At 37.0% G+C, this 26,810-nt stretch overlaps 1 protein-coding gene across 2 annotated transcripts in view; it reads right to left on the bottom strand.

Annotated features, from left to right (window-relative positions):
* Positions 1 to 26,810, bottom strand: part of Grid2 (glutamate ionotropic receptor delta type subunit 2) — a 1,510,676-nt gene that overhangs the window by 200,903 nt on the left and 1,282,963 nt on the right. The window lies entirely within an intron of this gene.

The raw sequence follows: 26,810 nt of genomic DNA, 5'->3' as shown, positions 1-26,810 counted from the left end.
GATGAATGTTTCTTAAAATTTCAACTAATTTTTCTTTTAGAAGTCATGTTCAGCTGAATTGAAAGGAGCTTTATTTACTAATGGAGCTCATGCTAGTAGAGTCTTTTTATTCTAGGTGACACATAGGACAAAAGTTAACCTGGGTGCTTCAAGATCATGTATTCCAGAATCCCCTGTGAGGGGGACATTGAAGTGATACCCAAAACACTGCTAAACACACTGTGGTAATTGGTGATCTTCATAACAGTTCCTAAGACTGGGATGAATTTCTCACTTTGGGATAATACCCAGAAGCTGTCTTATTAAGTCCCTATGTTATTCCCCCTCAAAAACTTTCCATTCAAATGTGGATTAATACATGTCTTTTAACACCCTGAACTGAGTTCCTAATGCATATAAAGGTTAGTCTTGAGCCCCTTTCCTTAAGTTTTATGTTGGTCGTTGGTCATTGAGCCAGGTCAAGCACTAAATTATTACAGTATAAACCACATTATAATGTCTTATGAACAGCTTCGGTAAAGTGGTCTGAAGAAAATGGAAATTAATTCTCATTGAGAGGAAGAATGACAGTCTGTTTAAACACTCTAGTAACTGAAATAGTTGTACAAGGAAACTTCAAATATTGAAGTTCCATATTGATAGCACCTAACTGATTAAACATAGATACTCTATGGAGACCATTTCTTGTTCATGCACACTTTGCTAACCTAATAATTGTTTTTGCAACTTTCCTTCTGCTAAGTGAAGAAATGTAAACTTTCAATGCCATTGTATCAAATATTTGCATTTCTTTCCAAGTAAAGAGAAGAATGGGGAAATATATTTTCAAAATCTGCACCTGTGTTCCTCTCTGTGGTATGAACTATGACATGTTTCATTTCCTCTACGTGCTACCCTTGTCTTCTAGGCTTCTAAGGTAGTATCCTCCTATGATAAGATAACTGCAGAAGCCCAAACCACAAATTACATTCTAGGTCCTTTACTACCATTCTAGATTTATCCCACCAATCTCTGTGGGAATTGGTCAAACCATATTCTGTCCCACATGAGTCTTATTTTTTAAACTTTTATTATCCGTTTGCACGTATGTGTGAGTGCACATGCAGCACATGCAAGGGGCCCCTACTGGTGTCGGTGAACACCAGCTGCTTCCACCACTCTTTGCATCTGACTCATGTGGGCTTTAGAATTAAACCCAGGATGAAAGGATTTACAAGCAAGTGCCTTTATCTGCTCAGCCATCTTCCCACCCCCTCACATGAATATGTAACTTAGTAAATTTGCTACAAACTGATTTCAAAAATACAGGAGATAGAGAGTGAGGAAGAGACATAGACACACACAGAGAGAGAGAGAATGAGCATGATATTTCATGAGTCAGGGTAGAAAATTTTGGAAAGACGGTATTTAAACAAAAAAGATTTTTGGAACTTTTCCTCATTGACCCTATATCTCTTTCATATTATGATGGATAACATTAATGCAACATTCTTTTTTAATTTGTAAAGTTCCTGTCTTTGTTCTCTACAGCACTGTGAGGCAGCTGATACTTTGATACACAGTTGATATCATATGATTTGTTCCAAGTAATACTGATGATTAGTGGAAGATTTGAAATTTAAGCCTCAGGCCATCCACTATGTTCTTTTTACTACATTGAAGTTATAATTTCAGAGATATTGTCTATAGGAAAGCAAAAGCATGGGAGATATAGTAGTTTCCGCCTTTGAGGCACAGAGCATCTCATTTAAGAAATAACATTTATGTAAATAAGCATAACACAGTGCAGTATGTGACAAGCACTGTAAAACAATAATTCGGCTTCTCCAATGCTATGTGAACACACTGTTAGTATAAAAGAAGGTGATTTTAAAAGAAAGGTTAGTATTTGTTAAAACCATTGGAATAAAGGAATATTTCCTTTCTATGATTGTGAAATCCAAAGGTGTGTTGATTTTGTTGACATTGCTATCTAAGCTTTCCTAATTTTCAAGATTGAAAATGAAGCAGAATTTTTAAAAACTAAAATAAGACTTGAGAACAGAAATTAACTTCTTTTGCTCATCATGTAAAAAATATAAACAATTCTGGGAATGTTGTAAGAGAATAAATGCTCAGATGTACAACAGTGAGGTTTTTTACAATGCAACTAATGGCCAGTGGGGGATAAACTGAGAGGGAGTTACAGGCATGGAAAGTTATGATTAAGCTACAATCGATTGGCAGTGGCCCTTGTAATTCATTGACCATATAAGTCCTCGAGAAGAGATGGCTTTAATATTTATGATGTTTGGGCCTAGGTGGTAGCCTTTTCCACTTAGGGCAAATTAATAAATTTGCAACATTCATCATTGCTTCTGAGCTTATGCAGCACAAGAAACTATGAGCAAGTCCAACTTTAAAGTGCTTAGGAATGACCATATATACATATAATATAGCTTATATATATGATTTTGTTTACTGCTATCTCAATTGTAGATCTACCATATTTCACATACTTTTTGTTAGATATTTGAATTTGTGTTCTGAGGTAGTTATAATAGAACACAAACTTTCATGAATGATATATGGGTATGTCTGAAATACATCAATGTCAAGTTGACAATAAAATATTGTTTTGTCAAGTTGGAAAGAAAATATTCTTTTAACTTAGAAAACAATAAAGCATGCAAATATCTACCTGTACATTTTATCTCTTGTTTGTCTTCCTAAAGGTTATAGTTAGTCAGATATGCTCATAGGCCCAAAGGAACATATATACACCTTGCTTTGGTGAGACTTTAAACTTTAGTCTTATTCAAGATGGTGACAAAGAGAAGCTTCCCAGATCTTCCTCCTTTCTTCAGGCTTGTACCCACTGTTGGCTGGCCCTTTCTGAGTCTGCACTCTCCTTCCAAGCAAGGTCCTTTGCATACATTTGGACTTAGCAATGAGGCTTACTCTAATTAAATGCCTAATTTATAAAAAAAAAAAACCTGATTCAAGTTGCCACATGGATTTTTTTTCCTAGATTTTCCCTGTAGGCACTCCTCACAGCTGGGGGGTCTCCTCTCAGTTTTTCTGTGTTACTTCTAACTCTGTCTTGCTTCTACTCTATGTTAAAATAAATCTTTCATAATTTACTCTTCTTCTTATCTAGGATTTTCAATTCTTTGCTAATCATAAGACAAAAGAATGTGAGAGCCACTGGTGTGGACTCTATGCTCAGTGAAGCCTAGAGAGGCTTTGTCAGCTCTCTACTCCATCACACAATTACAATTTTTTTCTTGAGACTGATGGTATGAGGAAGGCAGGAAGCTGGCAAGGCTAGAATCCCATGTAATCTTGTAGGGTAGGGGTCTGTCATCAATATTCTTTTGGCTGGGTTGGGTGCATGAGAAAACAGTGTAATCTCTCGGGAAGGCAGTAATGAAACCAAGTTTGAGAAATGCATGGTCTGTGGGAACCAAGTCCTGACTTCTTTCCTTAGATACTTGGTCCCATTATGAATGTACTGTTTAAATAGTTGAATCTGTGGGCAGAACCCTTCCATTACTTAAGTCTGGAGTTCACTGGAAGAATGGGGAACCACAACTTCTATATTTCTCAACATGTGAATTTATTTTATTAGTTGTCTTATATTTTGGCCTATGGGGAAACAGAACATTTTACCTTCCACAATTAATAAGCCTGCCAATTCCTAGGATAATTTAACAATAAAACCTAAGTCCTTATAAACTAGAATTAGTGAATACATCAAGCAAACAGTATCATGGCAATAGAAAGATTACAAATTTAACAGAAAAATTAAAAGAACACTTAGCCAGATTTATAAGAGTCCCCCAAAGAACCATGGGGCTATAAACAAACCCCAACCTCTCAAACCAAAAGACCAAGCGGAGATGCTGAAGGAGAGACTGCTGAAAGCAAAGGAAATTCAGAGCCAACACTGTTCTTATCAGCTGCTGCTTCAGCAGTGGCAGCGAAAACCCTGTGTCACGAGAAGCTTTCTGGGTGGAGGACAAAAGGTGCAGTTTTGATGCTAGGAGTAGAGGATAGAAGGAAAGCAAAACTATACAGGGGGTCAAAAAGGAGAAAGAAAAGAGGGGGGGGGAGAGGGAGAAAAAAGGGAGAGAGGGAAGAAGGGAGGGTTTGAAACCCATAGCACAGCTCCTGCAGCAGATGGGCGCAGCACAGATTATCAGCTTTCCGCATTTGCTGTTACTGTTTCTCCCAACTGCTCATGTTGGCAAGTGTTCTCTCTGTTTACAATAATGAATCATCCTCTGCCACATCCCTGGGAGAGCTGACATGCTACCTAAGTGCATTGTAATCATTCAGTGCTAATCATCTTTGGCCTGTGGATCAACTGTGTTCCTGGTATCAAAGTGATACTAATTTAATTTTTAACTCTGTGAATACTCTGATCATTTTCTCCTAAGAGTTCAGATAATGAAAATGAGAGTGATTATAATACCAAAGCCATCATGACCCAGACATTAACGATAAAGAGGACTAAATGACTATATTATCTTATTACAGAGGAAAGGATGCAAATAACCAGATTGAGGAGGTAAATAATCCAAACAGCCCTGCACAATGTGCAGAAGAGAATTTGGAATATTGTGTGGTGGAGCAGGAAATGAGGAAAACATGTGGGGACTGAAAGTCACAAGTTTGGGCTAAGCCTGGGAATACTCCTACATTAGTTGAAAGTTTTCGTGTCTCCCAGAAAACATGGTGGCTGCTGAATGAGCTTGGTCATAAATGTGACAACCAAACACACCATACTGTTTCTATGACAACTCTAATAAATCCAATAAGGCTCCTGGTCCTGATAATGAGAATGTAAATAAAATGTGTTCTGGGTAAACAAAAGAAGAGAATTTTAGAACCAGATGTATTGTTTTAACAAAGTATAGATCTGATTCTTTCAGATCAAGCTAGACCATCTTTCTATGACAAAGTTGTATGGGAAGTTCTAAGGTTGCAGTTAATAACAGAAGTATTATTGGAAAAGGAAGATTAAAATTATGCTACTATATTGTGAACAGAAAGTAGCATGACATTGTTATTTGCCACTCAATACATTTAAAATCAGTCTTATTTGTTTCCCTCTTAAAAAGTCTTTCATTTACGTGACTTAAAAATGGCCATGTTGTGGCTGGGTGTGGTAGTGCATGCCTTTAATCCTGTGTGTGTGTGTGTGTGTTTGTGTGTGTGTGTATGAATGACAACCTGTGAAATCCAGAAATTATGGACATAAAATTAGACATTTTTACATACAACATTTTAAAGCAGGTTTCTATGACAAAGTATACTACTGACAAATTCAGCAGAAGACTGATAAATTTTAGGAAAAAATCAGAACAGAGTAGATACCAAGAGAATATTTACAAATATAGCCTCTTCTCCAATTAGCTAGAAAAGGAAGAAAGATAAAGCATCTGTAGACTCAGAATGCAAAAGCAAATGTCCAACGACCGTGTAAAAACCACTCAAACACATTAGTGGTTGTGTCAGTACAAATAAAACAGCAGCAGCCCCTGCTCTGTATCCATTGATCTGACAACATTCGACATATGGCTGGTGAGGAGGCATGGAAAGGTGTATTCTCACACATTGTTTCTGGAAAATTTCTTTTCCATTTAAAAAATATATTTTATTTATTTCTTTTCCACTTTTCAAAGGCTACATCCATGCAAATTAAAAGTATATATCAATGACTTTTTGGCCCAGCAGTTCTAGTCCCAGGATTGTATCCCAGAGAAATAAAAATTTCAGATCAATGCACAGGGATATTCAGTGTGTCATTGTTTATTGTGGCACCAAATTGGAAACAGTGATGATGATGATGCATTCCTCCTATGAAACATTATGGGAGCTTTATAAAGAATCTATTAGAGCTATACAAGCACTGGAAGGTTTTCTGCAATGTATTGCCAGAATAAGAATAAGCGAGGCATAGACATCAATCATAATATAGTCTTATTTTTGAAGTAACAATGGCCAAAACCCATATGAGCATGTAGGCATAGGTTACATGCTATTTTATTATTAGAAAATGCTTAGAGACAAATATGCAATAATATAGTTTTCCCATTGTTTGCCTTTTTAGATTAGAAAAATATGTTTGAAGGCAAGGAAGGGAAAATGATGATAAACCTAAGCATGGAAATAGATGTAATGTGCTCTAAATGACATGTGTAGTTACATTTGTGCAATTATAAAGGTAATATGTGCATTTAAATATGTGATTTAAGAAGATTTTTGAATCAAGTTTATTAAGTTGTAATTTATGTATACTAAAATTCTCCAATTTTAGGTATAGATTTACTAATAAATAAAAACCTAAATGTTTTTTGTTAAATGTTTAGTATATATATATTTTTAAATATTTTTCATTTATTTTTATTTATTTGAGAGCAACAGACAGAGAGAGAAAGACGCAAATACACACAGAGAGAATGGGTGCACCAGGGCTTCTGGCCACTGCAAAAAACTCCAGATGTGTGAGCCCCCTTGTGCATTTGGCTAACGTGGGACCTGGGGAATAGAGCCTTGAACCGGGATCCTTAGGCTTCATAGGCAAGTGCTTAACTGCTAAGCCATTTCTCCAGCCCAATGCTTAGTATTTTAAAATAATGAGTATATGTAGTAAAATAACAGCTTCTGGGTCCAAAACTGATTTGCAAATTTCTAAGTACTTGTTTATTCATAATGACATACTCCTAAGTGCTTTCTGCTAATAACTGATTTACTTCTACACAGGGATATAGGTATATATTTAAGTTGAAATACAGCATTATGTTAATATAAAATTATAATGACAGAAGCATAGATAAAATACAACATACATAAAAATTCAGGCTAACATCAATGAATTTTGCCATTTGTACATCTCCAACTCCCTTTCCTGATTACATTAGTAAGGGATAAGCATGTAAATACTCTGACTTTTCTTTTCTTGGTTTTTGAGACAGGATCTCATTCTAGCCCATGCTAGGCTGGAACTGAGTATGTAACCCAGGTTGATCTCAAACTTGTGGCTATTGTCCTACTTCAGCCTTCTGAGTTTGTGAATATGTATAAACCACGTCTGGAAGTATAGGCATGAACCACCATGCTGAACTTGAGAACATATGATGTGGAAAGATAACTATGGAAATCGATTGTGAAGTAAACTAAATTTTGAAATAGGTTAGTGGCTATATCTTTTATAAGAGAAATTCAATGTATTTATACTTGGATTCATTTTCTACATTAGCAACATTTGCGGTTATTTCTCACCTCATTCTGTAAATACCTTTGGAACTTTTAGCTCTTAAGTATTTGTTTTCCTTCCTTTGATGAGAAAGCTTTTTTTGTCCAGCAGCTTCTATCAGCTGCACTCTCTTACTGTTTTTGTAACATCTACCATCCTTCTCAGTGTAAGTGTCCCTTATTCCTAGAAGCTCTTGTTGGCCCAAGCATTGGTTCAGGTCCCCCTAATCTTCATGCTCTTCTAGTTCTCCTGTAATGGTACCTCAGCACACTTTATTATTATTATTATTTCTCTTTTCATCTTGCTGAGTTTCATGTAGCTTCAAACTAGTGGTGTGATAGAACTATATCCTTTTCATCCCAGCATTATTGTCTCCCTGATGCCTAGAACATCATCAGCATTGAGCAACAGATGAGCACCTATTGTTGAAGGATGACTCCATTTCCTCTCTTGTGACAACAAGACGGCTATATTGTGATTTCTATCCATTCAATAGTCACTATCCTTCCATTCTCAAACATTCAGAAGAGCCAAGTCACAGAATGTTATAATAGATCACTAAAATTTCTTCCATAGTAAGATGTGTAAGTTATTATTTGTAAGACAGCATAGATGTAAAAGGCTCACATAATAAGGGTGTTCCCAGACTGCACAGTTTAATAAAATGCTTTGAAATATTGGGAGTGTTCTCTATTTCTCCTGTCTAGTATGGTAGCCACTAGCTACCTAAATCTCAGAGTACTTGAGAGGTGGCCAATGCCATTGAAACAAAGTGGTAATAATATTAATTCCACTTCATTTAAATTTAGTCATATGGAGCTAGTGGCTACTATATTAGCTAAGTTAGAAGATATTTGATTCTATGGAACCACTGGGTAACCAGTATTTTTGGCACATAAATATCAGTGGCCTTAAATTTCCCCTGTCTTTTCTTATGCATGCGTTGTTATTCCCAATTACACCCTCAGCACCTGAGGGAGGGAATGTTTTCCAAACTAACTACACAGGCACTACTTAGCTAGAAGAATTGCTTTGGGAGGCAACATCTAGAGGAGATTTGTTTAGGGGAACTCAGTATTTGGCCTCTGTTTAATACTGAAAAAGCAGTGTCCATGTAATAGCACATTCTAAAAAATGATGGAAAGTTTTTCCTATAAATGAAGTGGAAAATGAACCAATTCTTAGACTAGGACTTGGTGTTAGTGATGGAAGATTTTCAATGACTAAATTCAGCATTCCCAGAGGATTACTTTGTCATGTTTTGGAAACATTTCAAAATAATAGTAGTTCACAGTCTATTACACATTACACAAGAGCATTAAAAAGGAATTTATATGGTGATAGGTTGTCAAACTCAGTATCACATCAACTTCTTGGTCCTGCAATGAGAAAATAAAAATGTAACATAACAGAGTTATTCATAATAATATGGTTACCTAAGAAAAAAAATGACAGAATTCTTTCCCAAAGAAGCCAGAAAATTCATTTTTACATCAGATTGGATTATATTGTGTGAAGCAGCATGATGGGAAAAAAAGTACTGTGTTACTGTTAAAGTTTATACATAGGAGAATAAAGAAGTAGAAGAAATATTAATTGAAAAAATAAACTGGAAAAAATTCCAGTGTTTATTTCACAAGAAATATTTTACAAATTTGACCAAAGACTAAAGTATCAAAAATACAGCAACTAGCCAGGCATGGTGGCACACACCTTTAATCCTAGCACTTGAGAGGCAGAGGTAGGTGGTGGATTGTTGTGAGTTTGAGGCCATCCTGAGACTCCATAGTGAATTCCAGGTTATCCTGGGCTAGAGTGAGACCCTACCTCGAAAAACAAAAACAAAAACAAAAACAAACAAACAAAAAATAAAGCATCTAAATGTGTTGACTGAATCCATCTTGTTTTGTTGACTTTCTCATTGATGAAATTGTAGAAACTACTAACATGAGGAAAAACCCTATTCCAGATTGTAGTTAGCAGGGGATCTTAGCTAAAAATGGTCTCATTGATCACAACATTTCTTCATGTATGAAATAAATAAAGAACAAAGAAAGAATGAATGAGGAATAAGGGATGAAATCTTCTTGAATATGCAAAGATTTATGGAAAAATAGTATATGACATACATGGAAGGCTAAGCAAGGAAATTCTTATAGTATTCATGTGCTATTTTAAATTCTTCCTAAAAATCAATTATTTTTTGACAATTTCATACATGTAATTTGAGGTTATTCACCCCAACTACTCTCTCTTATCCCCTCTCACTGAATGTTCTTCTTCCCAACAAGTCCTTATATTTTGATATCTTTTTTTTGTTTGTTTTTTGCTGACTCAATGAGTTTAATTAGGATTTCTTGCATAGTTAGGGGATTTGCATGTATAACATACCAGTGATTATACCACTGAAGAAAATGTGTTCTCCTCCTCCTAGCAAGTATGAGAAGGGTTATTTTTCAATTTGTATTATCCTTCCATGCTCCAAATAATCCAAAGTACTGATTCCAATCCGATCCAAGTCATATTCATGCCATACACACACACAGACACACACACAGACACACACACACACACACACATCCATCTATCTATCTATCTATCTATCTATCTATCTATCTATCTATCTATCTATCTATCTATCTATCTATCTATCTATCTTCCAAATACAACCCAAATCATATAACTAAACAGTTTGTAGCATTTTATTCATATAAAAATTACTTGTCATGAAAATAACTGTTAAGTTTCTAATTCAGTGAATTTTGTTAACCTTGTGAATCTGTCTCCTAAGTTAATACAGAACAGTTTTATCAATTCAGAAGTTTTTAACCATATAGACATTATTGCTCTGATTGCTATCAACATGATAGATGAGTTTTGCCAGTTCTTGTGCTTCATATAAGTGATATCAGATAGTCTTAATTCTTCTGTCTTGGGTCTTCTGAACTTCATGCGGCTTCAGGGATATAGCCACATTGACTCGTACAGTAGCAAATCATGCTTTACCCTTTTTTGGATACATGTGGTCAAGTTGTCTATTCTCTGGGTGAATATTTGAGTTGTTTCTAGGCTGGATCTGTTACAGATAAATATGATTGTCCCTTACACTCTCAGCTTAGCCATCCATGTGTGGGTATTGTAAATGTTCTGTTTCATTCTTCTGTTTATCCATCTTACTTGGATTCTTCCTTTGCATTCACAGTCTTCTGCATTTTCAAACTCCATACTGTGATACTGTAAGTCAACAAACTATAATCTTGTTTCTGAGTTTCAGTTGCCTGGAGCTGGTTATGTACTTTCTTTGTGCTGGGGCAGGGGGAGCATGCTACATAAAGCTGAACTCTCCTATGAAGTTCCTCCATTTGCTATCTGCTTTTGTGAGAAGGATAGGAGCTACTTAGCCAATACTGGAACAAGAGTATAACCTGTGTTTTTGTATGGGTCTAACCACATTGTCTTCCAGGGGGTTGATGGAAGTCATAGTTTTAGAGTTATTTTATGTCAACTTAAGTAATACATTTGGAAGTGAAATTTACTTAGGATAAAATTACATGGAATTTTAGTGGTGATAAAATTGTTTTCATGAGACTTTATGTAATCATCTAAAAGCCTTTTCAGTTCAGGAAATGCTTGCAATTTACTTGTAATCTATTTACCTGAAGTACACTTGAAATTGCTTGTCGAACTCCACATTTTAGGTGAAACACTTTTAATTCTCCTCATGCTTAAAAGTACCCACTGATGACAGTGATTTGAATTTTTTTTTTTTATCTTCTGGTCTGCTATGTTGAACTAAACATTATGATGGTATGAGTCAAACTGCAGATGGTTCACACTATGTCCATCCAATCACATTGGCTATGTCTAGACCATGTACCAGCATACTATAAAGTGGAATACCTTAAAAACCCTGCGATTAAGCTGGATTCAAAGTGTTTTAGTACCAGTTAATATAGAATATGATTATGATAGTTTAAATTTTATATGTAGTTTTAAGAAGTTTAAATAGGAAATTATTGTAAAGAGGAAGCTAGGGAGATGGCTCCCAAGCATAAGGGCCTGAGTTTGTATTCTTACCAAACACATAAAATCCAAGTGTGTCAGAGCAAACTATTATGGAAGTGGAGCCAGGAGCATCCTTATGGGCTACTGGTTGAATTGGTGAGTTCTAGGTTCAGTAAGATCTCATTTCAAAAAGTAAGATGGAGAGCCATTGAACTTTTGTTGGTATCTGTCCCCTACACACACATGCAGGTGTACTTACACAATACACTAACATGAATAAACACGGAACACACAAATAAAATTATCATAAAAGGTTTGATAGTGACTTATAAGAGGGTCTAGTATGCTGTGAGGAAATAAAAATATATAAAGTATATTCTCATATGATACTACATTTTATGTAATTCTTACTGCATTTTTAAAAAAATTATTTTTTTCATTTTTATTTATTTATTTGAGAGTAACAGAGAAAGAGGAGATAGAGAGAGAAAGAATGAGTAAGCTAGGGCTTCCAGCCACTGCAAACGAACTCCAGACACATGCTCCCCCTTGTGCATCTGCTTAACGTGGGTCCTGGATAATTGAGCCTCAAACCAGGGTCCTTGGGCTTCACAGGCAAGTGCTTAATCACTAAGTCATCTCTCCAGCCCTCTTGCTGCATTTTTTAAATCTACACACATACATGATTTTGTTTGAATAAGACATAGAAGCAGAAAGATATTTATTTTTATTTATTTATTTGAGAGTGACAGAGAGAGAAAGAGGGAGAGGGAGAGAGAGAGAAAGAGAGAGAGAGAGAGAGAGAGAGAGAGAGAGAGAGAGAGAGAGAGAGAGAGAATGGGCACACCAGGGCCTCCAGCCACCACAGATGAACTCCAGATGCACGGGCTTCCTTGTTCATCTAGCTAACGTGGATCCTGCAGCATCGAGCCTTGAACCAGGGTCTTTAGGCTTCACAGGCAAGTGCTTAATCACTAAGCCATCTTAGGGTGAGGGCAGGGCTGGTGAGATGGCTTAAGTTAAGGCACTTGCCTGCAAAGCCAAAGGACCCATGTTTGATTCCCCAGGACTCACTTAAACCAGATGCACAAGGTGGTGTATTTGTCTGGATTTCGCTTTCAGTGACTGAGTGCCCTGACACGTCTATTCTCTCTCTTTCTCCCTCTCTCTCTTTAGTAAATAAATAAAATAAATATTTTGAAAAAGGGTGGGGGCAGTAAAATATTAAGTTTATGTCTATACATGCACATTACTACTTTTCCTTCAAGGAGAATGTATTTTGGAAAAGTAAATATGGATAAATATAAAATACACTAAAATGCAAACAAAATCAGTAATTGTAATTTTTCCCATAAGGCAAAACTATCTAGGTTTGGGTTAGAGCTTAAAAAATAAGTAGGATTAATCAGAAGGAATTTGGAGGAAAAATAAACAAAAGCAAAAGAAATTAAGAAAGGAAATTACTATTTAATTTTTTGCTGCAAGATGCCAATTATAAGCCTCCTGAGATTTTGGTTTTAAAATTATCTGTGCTGAGCAGAATAAATATTAAAAGAGGAAAAAATGAGGGAGGGAGAAGAAAAAGGAGTAGGTGAGGGAAAGAGATAGTGAGTCGAGGCAAGCAACTAATCTCAAGGAGTTGCAAAATAATGTGTGCAGTGGAAGCTGTAACAATAGGCAACATTGTGTGGTGTCTAGAGACATGCAGCATAGACTCAGACTATGTGGATTTGCAATGTGAGACCTAACATCCCCTCTTACTGGACTGTGGTAATGGGAATGAGTTTTTTTTTTTTTTTTTTTTCCCACAGTTAATGTCAGCTTCTACTCCAGACAACTGGCTTGCAGCTTGTATGAGAAAAAGCACAGAGCATAAAATGGCTCACAGTTTACAGTAAACTCAGTATGTTTTCATCTTTCCTGTTAGTATTAGTAAGAGATAAGCCTTCAGTCTATTAAGCTTGGGTTAGCTAATAGAAAGCTTTCAGTGCAACAGAGATGTCTCGGGTTACAGGTGAAGTGGCAAACAATACTCATATTCAGTAGATGGAAATTTAGGTATGAAACACAGCTAAGGGAGCAGAATGTAGCAAGAACCCACAGCCTAAAAGCTATCTGTAAAATAAGTAAATATGTAAGGGTTTTCACTGAGGCAGAGAGAAATATCTGGATGCAAAGAAGGGAAAAGAGGTGAACCTGCATCCAACAAATTTAAGAGGCAAAAAAGGATCATTAGTAAAGACTGTTGTCTGGATTATGTGATATCGGTAGATTCACTGGAGTGACTGCTGTGATAAGGAGGTTGAACAATGGGGATGGCTGTGTGGGAATTACAGGAAGTTTCTCACAGGAAAGAGAAATCACAAGCGAGCAAGTGAGCATTAAAATCCATTCTATGGTGAGTTAGGCAAAGCAATATTTTGCATGAACTTAAAATGGATGGAATCATGGGAGGAGCAGGTGAACCTCCTGCATTTTGCTTCCCTAGCAACTACACCTAAAAGTCACCACCATGATGTTTTGAAGCTGTAGCTTTTCAAAATTCAAATGTACAAGAACAATAAACAGGAGGATGTTTACTTATTAAGTGAAAGCTTATCCAAGCACATAAAAATAAGTCCTAGACAAAGAAAGCTCAATTAAGGAGTTAAACATTTAATTTATTAAGAATATTTATCTGTGAAAGGAATTGTATACTGATTATTTGTTGTTTAATTAAATCAGGCTGAAAATCCAATGTTTACCTAAAAAAACTATCATATCTCTTTGAAACATATTTTTACTTCAGATTTCTGCTCTGAAAGTGTGATTAATCCTGCATAAGAATACATCTGCTCACTGCCTACTGATTATATTCTTTTATCATTGTCTTCATGCCAAAGAGCAATATGCTTTTTATTAAATCAGACACTTGAGCACGGAATCAAAATACTAACTATGAAGCCAAACACATAAAACATTGAGCCAGACAAAATATTTAAAAATTAAATACACCACTCTAAACCAGATCAATATGAAATCATTTATACTTCATGTAGGACAGCCTTATAAATGTCCATGTGATATAGTAAATCTAATATATTTGGATCTTATATTCAAGAATGAGATAAATTTTTTACTAGTAAGATATAACTGATTTGTCAAATCAGAAACTTTTTAAACAAAATATGGAGTGCCGGTTGATATCACAAACCACAGTAGTACAGTATAAATTATTTTCTTGCATCTAGAAAAAGTCTTAACATGGGAATCTGGGGTAACTCAAGCAGCCTTCATTTTCTAGGAAAGCCAAACTGAGTAATAGGTGCATTAGTGGTAGTGACCAAGAAGAATTTATTTAATGTTAAATATGAAGCATTGTAACATGTCTGAAAAATCTAGATTAAGTTACCTTTTTATGCTCAACTAGATGATGAATGAAGAGGAAAAGAAGATTGGCAAGAAGGGAGCATGGTTTTGGAGTTAGGACTAATTTAAAGCTCAGTCCTGCTGCACAGGTGAACAATGAAGAGAAGAGTTGATTTAACTACTTGGAACCTGTGTTTTCTCACCTGCAGAATGACTGCCAAAATACCTTCCTACAGAAGTAAGAATATTAGAGATAATAGAAAGGAATTATGCATTTTGTTCAATGCTGGTCACATAATAATTGATCCATAAATGGGAGTTAGAGAGCTGCTTTCAACCTCATTATCTAAGTAACAAATAATAATCTACAAATTCTATAAAGTCTAAATGTGGAAATGCAATACAATAAAAAATGAAATCTTAGAATATTAGAAGAAGATATTTATGGTGATACTAATTGCCATGAAGAATTGAAGTTAGCTCTGTATATAAGCTTGTAAGACATTAAAGGGCCCATAAAAAAAGGAATCAGGAATAAGTCATTTTAATTACTCTAAAGAGAGAAGAAATGGTAAAGGAATAATAATAAAACTTTTTATTGAATTATTACTATATATACAAGTGCAAAATTCTTTCCATATGGTATCTTATTAATTTTTACAATGACTTAATGGATAGTCATTACTCTTATCCCATTTTACATGTCTTGGAACTGAGTGAAGTTTAAAGATCAACAGTTTGTACAAATTCATGCAGCAGAAAACAATAAGGCTATGATTTGCTTTTTAGTGATAGATGTTAGAATGTAGTACATATGAGGAAAAATTCTGTGAAAAGAAATCAAGAAAGATATATAATACGAAGAGTAAAATGTTGATGAAATATGTAATTAAACTTTTATATCTATCATAAGGTGGCATAAGATAGACATGAAAAAGTGCTACAAGCATATATGCTGTAAAAATTCCATGGACAATCAGCATTGATGATCATTGTAGACTAGTGTGCTCCTAAAATGCTTGTGAAGATGGCAATCCTACCAAAGGCAATATAAAGATTTAATGCAATTCCAATTAAAATCCCAACATTATTCTTCACAGAGATAGAAAAAATGATCTCAAATTTCATATGGAAAGGCAGAGGGCCTTGGATATCCAAGCATATCCTCAGCAAAAGAAATACCTCTGGAGGCATAACCATACGTGATATAAAGCTATACTACAAAGCCATAGTAATAAAGACAGCATGGTTATGGCATAAAAACAGGAGTATAAACCAGTGGAATAGAATTGAGGATCCAGACTTTGGGTCAAGCAACTATAACTACTTGATATTTGACAAAGGCCCTAACAATATAGGCTGGAAAAAAGACAGCATCTTCAACAAATGGTGCTGGACAACCTGGATAACCATATGCTGGAAATTGAAACTTGATCCACACATCTTGCCATGCACAACACTAAAGTCCAAATGGGTCAAAGACCTCAATATAAGACCAGAAACTCAGCTACTACTGGAAGAAAATATAGGAGGAACTTTCCATGATATACAAATGTAAAAAGACTTCCTGGACAAAACCCCAGTAGCACACAATCTTTAACACACACTTACCTAATGGGATCACCTGAAGCTGAAGAGTTTCCTTACAGACAAGCATACAATAAGCAAAGCCAATAGATTATCCACAGAATGGTAGAAAACATTTGCTGATTATCCAACTGACAGAGGCCTAATCTCTAGAATCTACAAAGAACTAAAAAATCTAAACAGTAAGAAGTCAAATACCCTATTCACAAAATGGGGCAAAGAGCTGGACAGGCAGTTCACAGGAGAGGAAATGCAAATGGCAAACACACACTTAAGAAAATGTTCATCATTCCTAATCATCAGGGAAATACAAATTAACACAACTATGAGATTCCACCTTACCCCAGTAAGGATAGCAAACATCAAAAAATCAAATGAAAATAAATGCTGGTGAGTATGTGGAGAAGCAGGAACACTCATCCACTGTTGGTGGGAATGTAAGATGGTACAACCATTTTGGAAAGCAATATGGAGACTTCTGAAAAAGCTGACTATAGAGTTACCAACAGACCCTGTTATTCCCTTACTGGGCATGTACCCTAAAACCTTTAAACCTCAGTCCAGAGAGATTTGCTAAACCATGTTTATAGCAGCTCAATTCATAATAGCTAAGTGCTAGAATCAACCCAGATGTCCATCACTAGAAGAATGGATAACTAAGATGTGGTATATCTACACAATGGAATTCTATACAGCAGTAAGAAAAAATGACACAATGAAATTTGAAGAAAAATGGTTGAACCTGAAACAGATCATTCTCAGTGAACTTACCCAATCACAGAAAGAAAATCATCACAGAGTCTCACTCATCTACAGCACCTAATCTTAATCTGCCCTGATGCCGAAATACCCAGCAAGCATCTGGAGGACTAGACAATAGGGTGGGTGGGGAGGGAGGGGAGGGCAATGGAGGGGGTGGGAGACACAAATCTAGACCCAAACAGCAAACAAAATTTTACATCCTAAAAGGCAGACCACATGGTTGAACCTTCACCAGGCCCTCAGACAGAATACCTGAGCCACAAGGCACTGGAGAGGGTACAATGAAGACTGACCTTAATCTTCTACCACTTCTCTCTTACTCTTTTATATTAGTTATCTTTTTCTTCCTTCTGTTAGAGGGCACTGACTTATAACTCCCAGTACCAGCATGTGGCTATCATCCACAATGAACTTTTGATCAGAGACCTACAAGGTTTCCTAAAAGAAAGATATATTTCTGTCAGAGTACTTGATGACCCACCAAAGGTTAATGGTAAGACCTTAGTGCTGAAGACACCACATATGGATGACATGTAACATGAAGTGATATGGCTGGAGGCTGGAAGAGAGTCAGTCCCCAGACAGTCAGTACATATAGTGCCAGAAGGTGCTACATGGGTAACTGGAGGAAAATGACCAATATCTGTCCAAGCAACTCATGGTCCAACCTACTTAGCAGCAAATAATCATTTGTGATGCTCACACAAGTGCAATAGTGGCACACAGCCATGGTGGGGAACCAACTGCTCTTGATTTGGCTAACTGCTCTGCTCAGTTGAATGGGATCCATAGCTGGAGCTGGGAAACAAGTCAGAACCACATACAAACATGAACCTGCTCTCTATTATCAAGTTACCACCAATTGTGGGCTACAGGAGGGCCTACACCTATTACATTTTCTATAAAAAAAATAAGTGTTATCCCATTTATCTGGTGCTAACTTACTCTCCATTGGAGAATCTGCTTCTCTCTTTCAGATAGATGCAGATCCTGAGGAGAGAACCACCCCATCATACTTCAAAAGGGCCCCAGATGAAACTAAGAATAACTGGTGAAACAAGCAAGGGTGCTGTTTTCTTGGTGAACTGGGTACTACTGCAAGGGCGAAAGAGATAAACACAGAGAATAATCATCTCCTGCCAAATCAGATATCCAGAGACACAGAGGCTTCCAGTACCTCATCACTGAAGCTGACCAAAAATGAACGCAACATGGCTTAGGGAAATTTTGTGGAAGAGGTGGTGGAAAGAATGTCAGACCCCCATGTTGGGTCATGATATGCAGAGACATTTCTCAGACCCATAACTGTGGGCTAACTCCAGAATGCATGACCCATATACCTCAACAAGGAGGGGCCAAGGGGAGGGGGTGGGTCATGGAGAAGCCTAACAATAGTACCAAGTTGACTGTATTCACTGAATACAAAACTAATTAATATATACATGCCAAGTGGGAGAAGAGAGGGTAGAATGCCCTCCTCCTAAAAAAAAAAAAAAAAAAAAAAAGGAAGGCATGATTGGAAATGCTTTTAAAGTGCAGGCTGGAAAGCTAGGGCTTTGTTCTGTGCATGATGCCTATGATGAGCTTGATGCCGAGGTCAGGCTCTGGATGACTTGGCAAGACACACTGAAGTCCTGCTAACTGTTGTCTTGTGGAATAGTGGGGCGAATATAGTCAAAGGTCGAAATTAATTCAGAGAAATTAAAATATGTTTTCTTTTAAATCTTACTTATTTTCATGGAATGTGAACTTCTTGGGCTTCAAGTATGGAAGTGGCTCTGGCAGACACCAGGAACCAGTTTCCCCACAGCTATATCAACAGTGAGTAGAACTCCCTGCCCTTGGGGGTAGTTCTTCACTGATTTCTGTGTAGCTGCTGGGTGGCCACAGAACAGAACAAGAGAATTACAGATAGCAACATAAACAACAACAGAAAAGGACAATTACTCTGGGATTCAGTGCATTTTCTGCTTGTTTTCTCCCATGCTTTGTGAAGCATAAAAATGTAGAGATTAAACACTAGTAATTAACTCTCCTAACCCTGGATGACAAGAGTGTCTTTTGTCATCCTGTGTGAGATTAATAAGAATTAATAAAAAAGGAAACATTCTAGCATGATGAATGTGCATAAAGAACTTGTCATTCTATAAGACAGAGCCACAAGAAAAGGGGGAAAGGGGATAGTGTGGACACAAGTTCCCTGTAGAAGGTGTAAGAAACTTAACCTTAAAACCATGGGCTCTGGCCAGTGGTAAATCCCAGTTCCAGAACTGGGTTACCACCCATCGTGAGTTATTGGCCAGAGAGACCCATGAGGTCCCCAAAACAATATAGGTGGTTGCCAGAAACTCTTGTTTACCTGCCAGAGCTAAAAGGTAAAACTCTGTTGCTGAAAATATCATAGGCTGTGGTCATAGGAGGCCGGGATACCATGGTGGATCTGAGAAGAAAACCATCTCCCTCCTGGAAAGTACTGTGGAACCTGCTAGTGGAAAGGTCGTTGACAGCCTGCATAAGCAGGGGACCCTGCAAACTACAAAATCAATCCTCCTGACAAGAAGTAAACACTTTGGTGATAGTGCTACACAGGCTTTGCTGGTAACTAACTGTTTTGTGATTTGTCATGAAGCCTGCTCAGTGGGAGAGAACTCATATCTGGTACTGGAAAGCAAGTCAGTATCCCACGGATAGGAAACTCATTGACTCTAGAGAGAAGACCCTATCATTCTCTGGATAAAAACAGTGGGCTTACCTTTCAAAAAGTCTCTCAAATAACTATGTATATGCCCTTTATCCCAAGCTGCTCTCATTCTTCATTGGAGAATCTGTTTTATGTTACAGATGGCACAGCAAACAGAGCAGATCCAAGATGCATCAACATAACAAGAAAAGATGGCCAACTTCCTACCATAAAACATATCACCTCTACCACATCTACTGCGTCCAAAAACAAACTGTAGAGGAAACAGATTCATGAGTACTGCTCTCACTGCTAGCCTGACAGCCAGCTCGAGGGTGGTAGTGACAGCCACTGTGATCAACCAAAACCCATCAAAGCAGAAATACAGAGGCTACAGAGAACTCAACACTAAATCAGGTTGCCAACCTTCCAAGGCTCAGGGAATATTGCAGAAGAGGGGGCAGAAAGATTGTAAGAGCCACAGAGTGGGTAAGAATTCCCTCAAGCATGGTACCCTTCAGAGACTATTACCTTCATGACCAGAATAAATACCATAAACACACTGATAAGGGCCTCCCAGGGACATGGGAGTGGGGGGGTGAGGAGATAAAAACATATAAGCTGCAAAATTAAAAAAAAATAAAAGAACTTGCCATTCAAAACTGGGCATGTTGCCCCATGCCTGTAATCATGGCGCTTGGAAGACTGATGCAGGAGGATCACAATGGGTTTTGAGGGCAGACTGTACTACAGAGTAAGTTAAAGATCAGTCTGAGCTAGAGGGAGGATCTGTCTCAAAAACAAACACAATTAAACCCAAAGAACTTGCCATTCAAATTGTAAAAGATATGTCAATTGTTTTGAAAATAACTTTATCCGTATATAAATTCTCTCCTTCCTGTTCTTCCATCACATTCCTTGCTCTGTCCCTGTGCTCCTCCTTTTCTTCCTCCCTCTTGGGCCTCATATTTTTATATCCCTGTCCTCATTGTTTTCATATCCTTGTCCTCATCTGTGGTACTTTGAATAGCTGTCTCCCAATATATTCAGTGTTTTATTTGTTTGGATTTGCAGCCACATGGATGGAGGAGGTGAATCTTAGGGTCCAGCCCTAAGGTGTGGTGGTGGATTTGCAATTCCAAATTAAAGATATGTAAAGTGCCTGGAGTTCCTGGAGTGTGTTTTTTGTGTGGTTTTAGGAATTTGGCATGTGGTTTCTCTCTCTCTTCTTGGTCCTGTGAAAGCAGGCCAGCTTCTTCTGCCGTTATGGAACTTCCTTTGGATCTGTACGCTTCAATAAATCCCTTCCTCCATAACTGTGCCTGGTTTAGAAGTTCATCTCAGTGACCTGAGGCTGCCTACTACATCATCTTTTTATATTTTTATGTAGTCAGTAAGTTTTATTTGTAAATATCATCTTTTTCATGTAATATATAACACAGAAGCACATCTCTCTTGTAGAACTCCAGTCATAGTTCTTTTTTGAGCCTATGTCTCACAAAAGTAGTTACATGCTAATATTTTCTTTATTATGTATATATGTGTGTGGTGTGCATTTTTATGTATATGTATTCCTGTGCATGTGGATGCACAAGTGTATGCATGTGTAGACCAAAGGTTAAGTGTCTTTTATTTCAGATGCATTCATGAGGAATGATAGTAATACGTCATATTTTAAAATATTTTTATAGGTGTATTACAAAGTTTTTTGTAAGCCAGGCACACCTTTAATCCCAGCACCCAGGAGGCAGAGGCAGGAAGATTGCCATGAGTTTGAGACCACCCCAAGACTACATAGTGAATTCCAGGTCAGCTTGAGCTAGAGTGAGACCATATCTTGAAAAACAAAAAACCAAAAAAAAATCTCAAAAAGTTATTTGTGTATATATGGGTATACTAGAGCCTCTTGCCTCTTCACACAAATGCCAGATGCATGTGCCATTTTCATTTTGTTTTGCTTTGTTTTGCATTCAATTCTATGTGAGTGGCTTGCATCCTGATTTATATAGGTGTCTGGAGAATTGAACCAATGCCAGTAGGCTTTGGAAGCAAATGCCTTTAATCATCAAGCCATCTCTGCAGCTCTCTTCACATAACTGCATTTAATAAACTTCATTTTCTTTGTAAACATGTGCATCTAATTTTATACGCACATCTATTTTTAAGCATATTCTAGATTCTTAGATTGGACTGTGGCAGATTATGTACAAGATATTTACTGGTGCAGAGTACAAAGAACAAAGAGAAATGACAGACAGGAGAAAACTTCACTGAACAGAGATGATCTGAGTGGAGATTAAAAGAATTCAGTTAAGATCAATGTCTAAAAGTGATTAAGTCTCCTGGGAGAAGACTGAAAATGCATAGGGGGGATTAATTTAGGATAATTACCTTAGCTTTATTTGAGGTGTTAAAACAACTTGAATGGTGTTTTCTTGTGTAGTAAGAAGGTACATACATATTAAGTCAAGGCAGTGCAAGAGTAAAATCTTGGCATTACTGTAATTACACATGCTAGGAAATTGGCAGCCAAGTATCTTATATCATCAAGAACACTGTATCCCGGTTTCATGAAATTCAACCCAATACCAGGTATATTGCAAGGAAGACTTTGAATTCCAGCCATCCTAGGACTTAGCTCCACTGTATTCTGAACTTGCTCACTAATTTTGGACAATCCATCTAATTTTGCTGAAACTCACTCTCACTATTCATAAAGTTCAAGTAACATCTGTCTTCTAGGAGTGATATCATATGAGAGACAATACAGAAACTTGCATATCAAGCATGTAGAATGGTAGCATTTTACATATGGCAATCATCACTAATTGTGTTTAAAGCGAGGCTAGCCATCAAGGAACATAGGCTTTATGGAATACTAAATAGCAAGCGGTTGTTGGTATTAATAGCACAGGATATTTTGGATGGTATTAAAATGCAAATAAGGGCTTGAAAGATGGCTTAGCGGTTAAGGCACTTGCGTATGAATCCCAGAGACCTGTGTTCGACTCTCCAGATCCCACGTAAGCCAGAAGCACAAAAGGCTAGGCAAGTACAAGGTCTCACATTACCACTAGGTGGTGCAAGTGTCTGGGGTTTGATTCCAGTGGCTGAGACCCTGACATATCAATTCTTTCTCTTTCTCTTTCTCTCTCAATCTCTGTCTGTCTCTTGCTCTCTCTAAAAATAATGTAGATGAGTAGAAGAAATAGAGACCTGGTAAAGGACACAAAACATGTTCAAGGTTTGTCCAGATCAGGTGACCAATAAAATCCTGAGATTGAGGGAAATATCTGACAAAACCCATATACCTGAGCTGGTTATATGGAAAACTGGTGGTGCCATCCACAAAAACTTCAGGTTTGGGTAAGATCTAATATGACTTGTTTGAATTAATTAAGATGTGCAGGGATACTCAAGTGAAGCCTTTGACTCTATAGATGAGCTGCTTAGGGTAGGACTCATGCTGGAGAATGGCCCTGTCTTTTCTTAATTTAATAGAAGTTAGAAACTAACAAGTGATATAAAATCCTAAGGGGACAGTTCATAAAATCAAAATGGGGGCTTACGATAGCCTTCTAGCAGACATGAGTAGCTTAATCATGCAAACCTCTTATACATTTGTTCAGTATCCACAGGTGAATTTTGCATATATATGTGCCTATTCAGAATTTACTGTTTCCTTATAAAAGGAAGCAAATCTCAATTCTAGAAAATAGTAACTCAATTCGTTCAAGAAAAGTATTTCTCATATGAAAGGTTAAAATAATAAAGGAGGTAACATTTTCCAAAAACATTCTTTAATTGTTTACAAAAAATAGAATTGTTAGTGCATTTATTGATTTTGTCAATACACAGATATGTATCTTATTTAAGGACCAGTATTCAAGATATTTCATATGGTTTCAATTTTATTGTCCCCCAAAAACTCATGTGTTTTAGGCATGATTCATGACTGATGGCACTATTGGGAGATGTTGGAACCCTTAGAAAATGAGGCCTCTTGAGAGGAAGTTAGATCATTGAGTGCATATCCTTAAAGCCACAGTTCCTACTCTGACTCTCTTTTGCTTTCTGGACACCAGCCATAAGGTGCACAAGTTTCTTCTCCTCCTATTCCTGTCATGAGGCAGTATGTTGTAACAGATCCAAAGCAACAGGACTAAGCAACCATACATTCAAGCCCCTGAAATCCCAAGTGACAGTGAGCCTTTCCTCTTTTTAAGATGATTTACTTGGAGTATTTGCTATAGTCATGAAAGGCTGACTAAGACAATATCCATTTTTATTGTTTTTTTTTTTTAGTTTTGTTTATCAAATAATGAGATAAAATGTTTTATTTTTCATTATTAATTGATTTGATGGCTTACATTGCAATGTAACTTATATGGTTAAGTGTTTAGAAGGCTGGTCTTTCTATTTAAAAATATCCCACCCCCCCCAAATATATGCTGTGGTGGTTGGAATGTATGACCCCATTGACTCAGATATTTTAATTAAAATTAGCATGCAACTTGAGTCCCTAGTGGGCATACCCCTACTTTGGGGGTGCATCACCAGGAGAGGATTTTCAGTCCAGCTCTACTAGATGTGTTGAGAACAGTTTGGAACTCTAGCTGTTTGCATTTGCTGCTGTTGGTGTTTCCCTGTGCTGGCTTCCCTCTCCCTCCCTCTCTCTCTCTCTCTCTCCTGTGATGCATGCTAGAGTGAGTCAGCATTTTCTGCCATGATAGAACTTCTCCTGGACTTTGAATACCTGAAATAAACCCTTTACTCCTATCAGCTGCTTTTGGTCAGATGTTTTTCAGCAATGAAAGAGCAACTGCAACATATGCATACTACATATTAGGTTCACTTAGGAAGCAAATTCATGAAGGAATTCTGCATGTATTGTTTTAAAAGATATGGTTTTTATGAAGCTGTCTTGTTTCCGTTGAATTCTAACACATTTTCCAATTTAATACAGGTATTATTCCAAATATCTCTAGAAAAGTTTTAGCATTTTCCATCTGTTTCCTGTGTCTCCCAAATCCAATAGCCTTTTTTTCAGATGTTGTGTGATGGTTGGTTGCTTTCCCCATTTTCTCACCACTAACCACATTTAGAAGTTCTAGCTGTTGCTATTGTTATAGTAGTTTTGGTTTCCAAGGCTTGAAGGGTGTGCATTAGTTGCCGTTTGCTAGTGCAGACACCTAGAGATGAATTCAAAAGAGAACTGCTGGAGAAGGACTGGGTGACAGGGAAGAATGGGCTTTGTGACAAGAATGAACACACTTCACTCTGGTCTCTACCCTTCGTATGTGTGCAGTGTTGGCCATGTGACTGAGCCTTTTATTCTGTTTTCTCAAGCACCACATGCATCATAGATCACACAGAGCTGTTGTGGAAAGTGGGTGTTTGCCATTCATTGAGCACTGAGATGAGTAAAAAAACCCTTCAGTGAGAATTATTATCCTCTTTTTTCTTTTTATTATGATTTAGCACTGAGAGATAACTGGGACAGTATTAATAACAAGCAAAAGCTCCACAGCAACAAGGAAGAAGGTGGCTAATTATTTGTTATTTATTTCTTTAATGAGAAGTGGAAATCACTACCTGGGAACTTAATTGTAGAGAATACTCCCTACATCTATTTTATATCTGTGTGCAGCAAATATTCATGCCTACCTAGAACCTGAAAAACTTACCATATTTGGAAAGAGAGTCTTTGAGGAAGTAATTACAGTAAGGTTTGCTGTGGATTCTGTGGATCATAAATACACTTTGAGTATCCTTAGAGACCAAGAGAAGTATGCATGAGGACGTTGGAAGAAGATAATGTGAAAGTGGAGGGACAGACAGCCTGAGCTGGAAGAAACTGAGGTAAGCTGGAGCCTCCCAAAGCTGGGGAGGGAAGGGAGGGGTCTTCCACAGAACCTTCAGAGAGTGTGACTCTGCCAAGCCCTGATTTTTGAACTCTAGAACTGATGGGAAATAAATTCTTGCTACTTTAAGCCACCAATTTTGTGTTAATTTACTATGGATGTCCTGAAGAAAAAAAAAAAAAATCCAAAAAACAATGTCATATACAAACTTTCCTAATGTGGCAATGGTGGGGTGGGATGGGATGGGGAACTTTTTGTTCTTTCATTCTTTGAAGAATCTACAGTTCTTTATTTCCATAATTTGGATAGTGCTTAATAGTTTAGCTGGGATTTTTCTCCTTATTGTCCTCCTAGTAAAATGTGAATGTTTAACAAGTAAGAACTCTATTACAAATGTGGCCTATAAACAAGGTAAAACACATTTTAAGATTCGGAAATTATTAAGTACTTATTTAAAAAATGTCTGAAAATATAGTTATTTATTTTACTCCTGATAAACTCAAACTTAAAACTTAAGAATAATCTTGAAGAAGTAGTCCAAGCCAATATTTTTAATTAAATGGGCAAGTGTGATAAGCAGAAGAACACCTGCACTTCATTGGTCAAAAACCAATACGTAAAACCAAATCCCTGAGATCTGGGATTAAAGTGCTTTCCTGATAAAAAATGCCTGCGGAATTTGAAATGAACTGAGTATTGGGGGTTACCCAGTTGGGCCTAATGCAATCATAATGGCCCTTTTATAGAGGAGAGTAAGTAAAGTGAGGGGCCCTTTCCCCTGCCTGGGAAGATGGAAGAAAGGTCTGTGAGCCCAGCACAGTAGGTAGCTTAAACAGTTGGCTGGAGCAAAGCAGAGGGCATTCCTTTAGAGCCTTCAGAAAAAGAATCCATGATATCTTAGTTTTACATTTTGAATTATTGAATTTACCAAATTTAAGAGAAATTTATGCTGTGTTATAAGATTATGATCACGTGTTAAGCAAATAAAGGTAAGCAATACACTTAGTACAAAAACATGGAGAGCATTTTATAAGACAGCATGAGAACTGCCAGCTACTAAATTTTGTTTGAGGTGACATTTTTGCCTTCACTGACCATGAACAACAAAGAATGTGATACCACTATGAAGTGGCAATCCTGGGACTTCACGGTCAAATTTACAAATTGAGTGTCACATCTGTAAAATAAACACTAATGCAGATTATAGAGAAAAGGGAAAGGAATTCCACTGAAAAGAGCCCTGGACTGATTAGCTGATACAGTCCTTAACCAGGCTTTGGGAATGGTTCTTTCTTTACTTATATATGAGAATGTTGGAAGT

This window comes from Jaculus jaculus, chromosome 2 (genome assembly GCF_020740685.1).
Source record: "Jaculus jaculus isolate mJacJac1 chromosome 2, mJacJac1.mat.Y.cur, whole genome shotgun sequence".
NCBI lineage: Eukaryota > Metazoa > Chordata > Mammalia > Rodentia > Dipodidae > Jaculus > Jaculus jaculus.
This window is presented reverse-complemented; position numbering and strand designations above follow the sequence as displayed.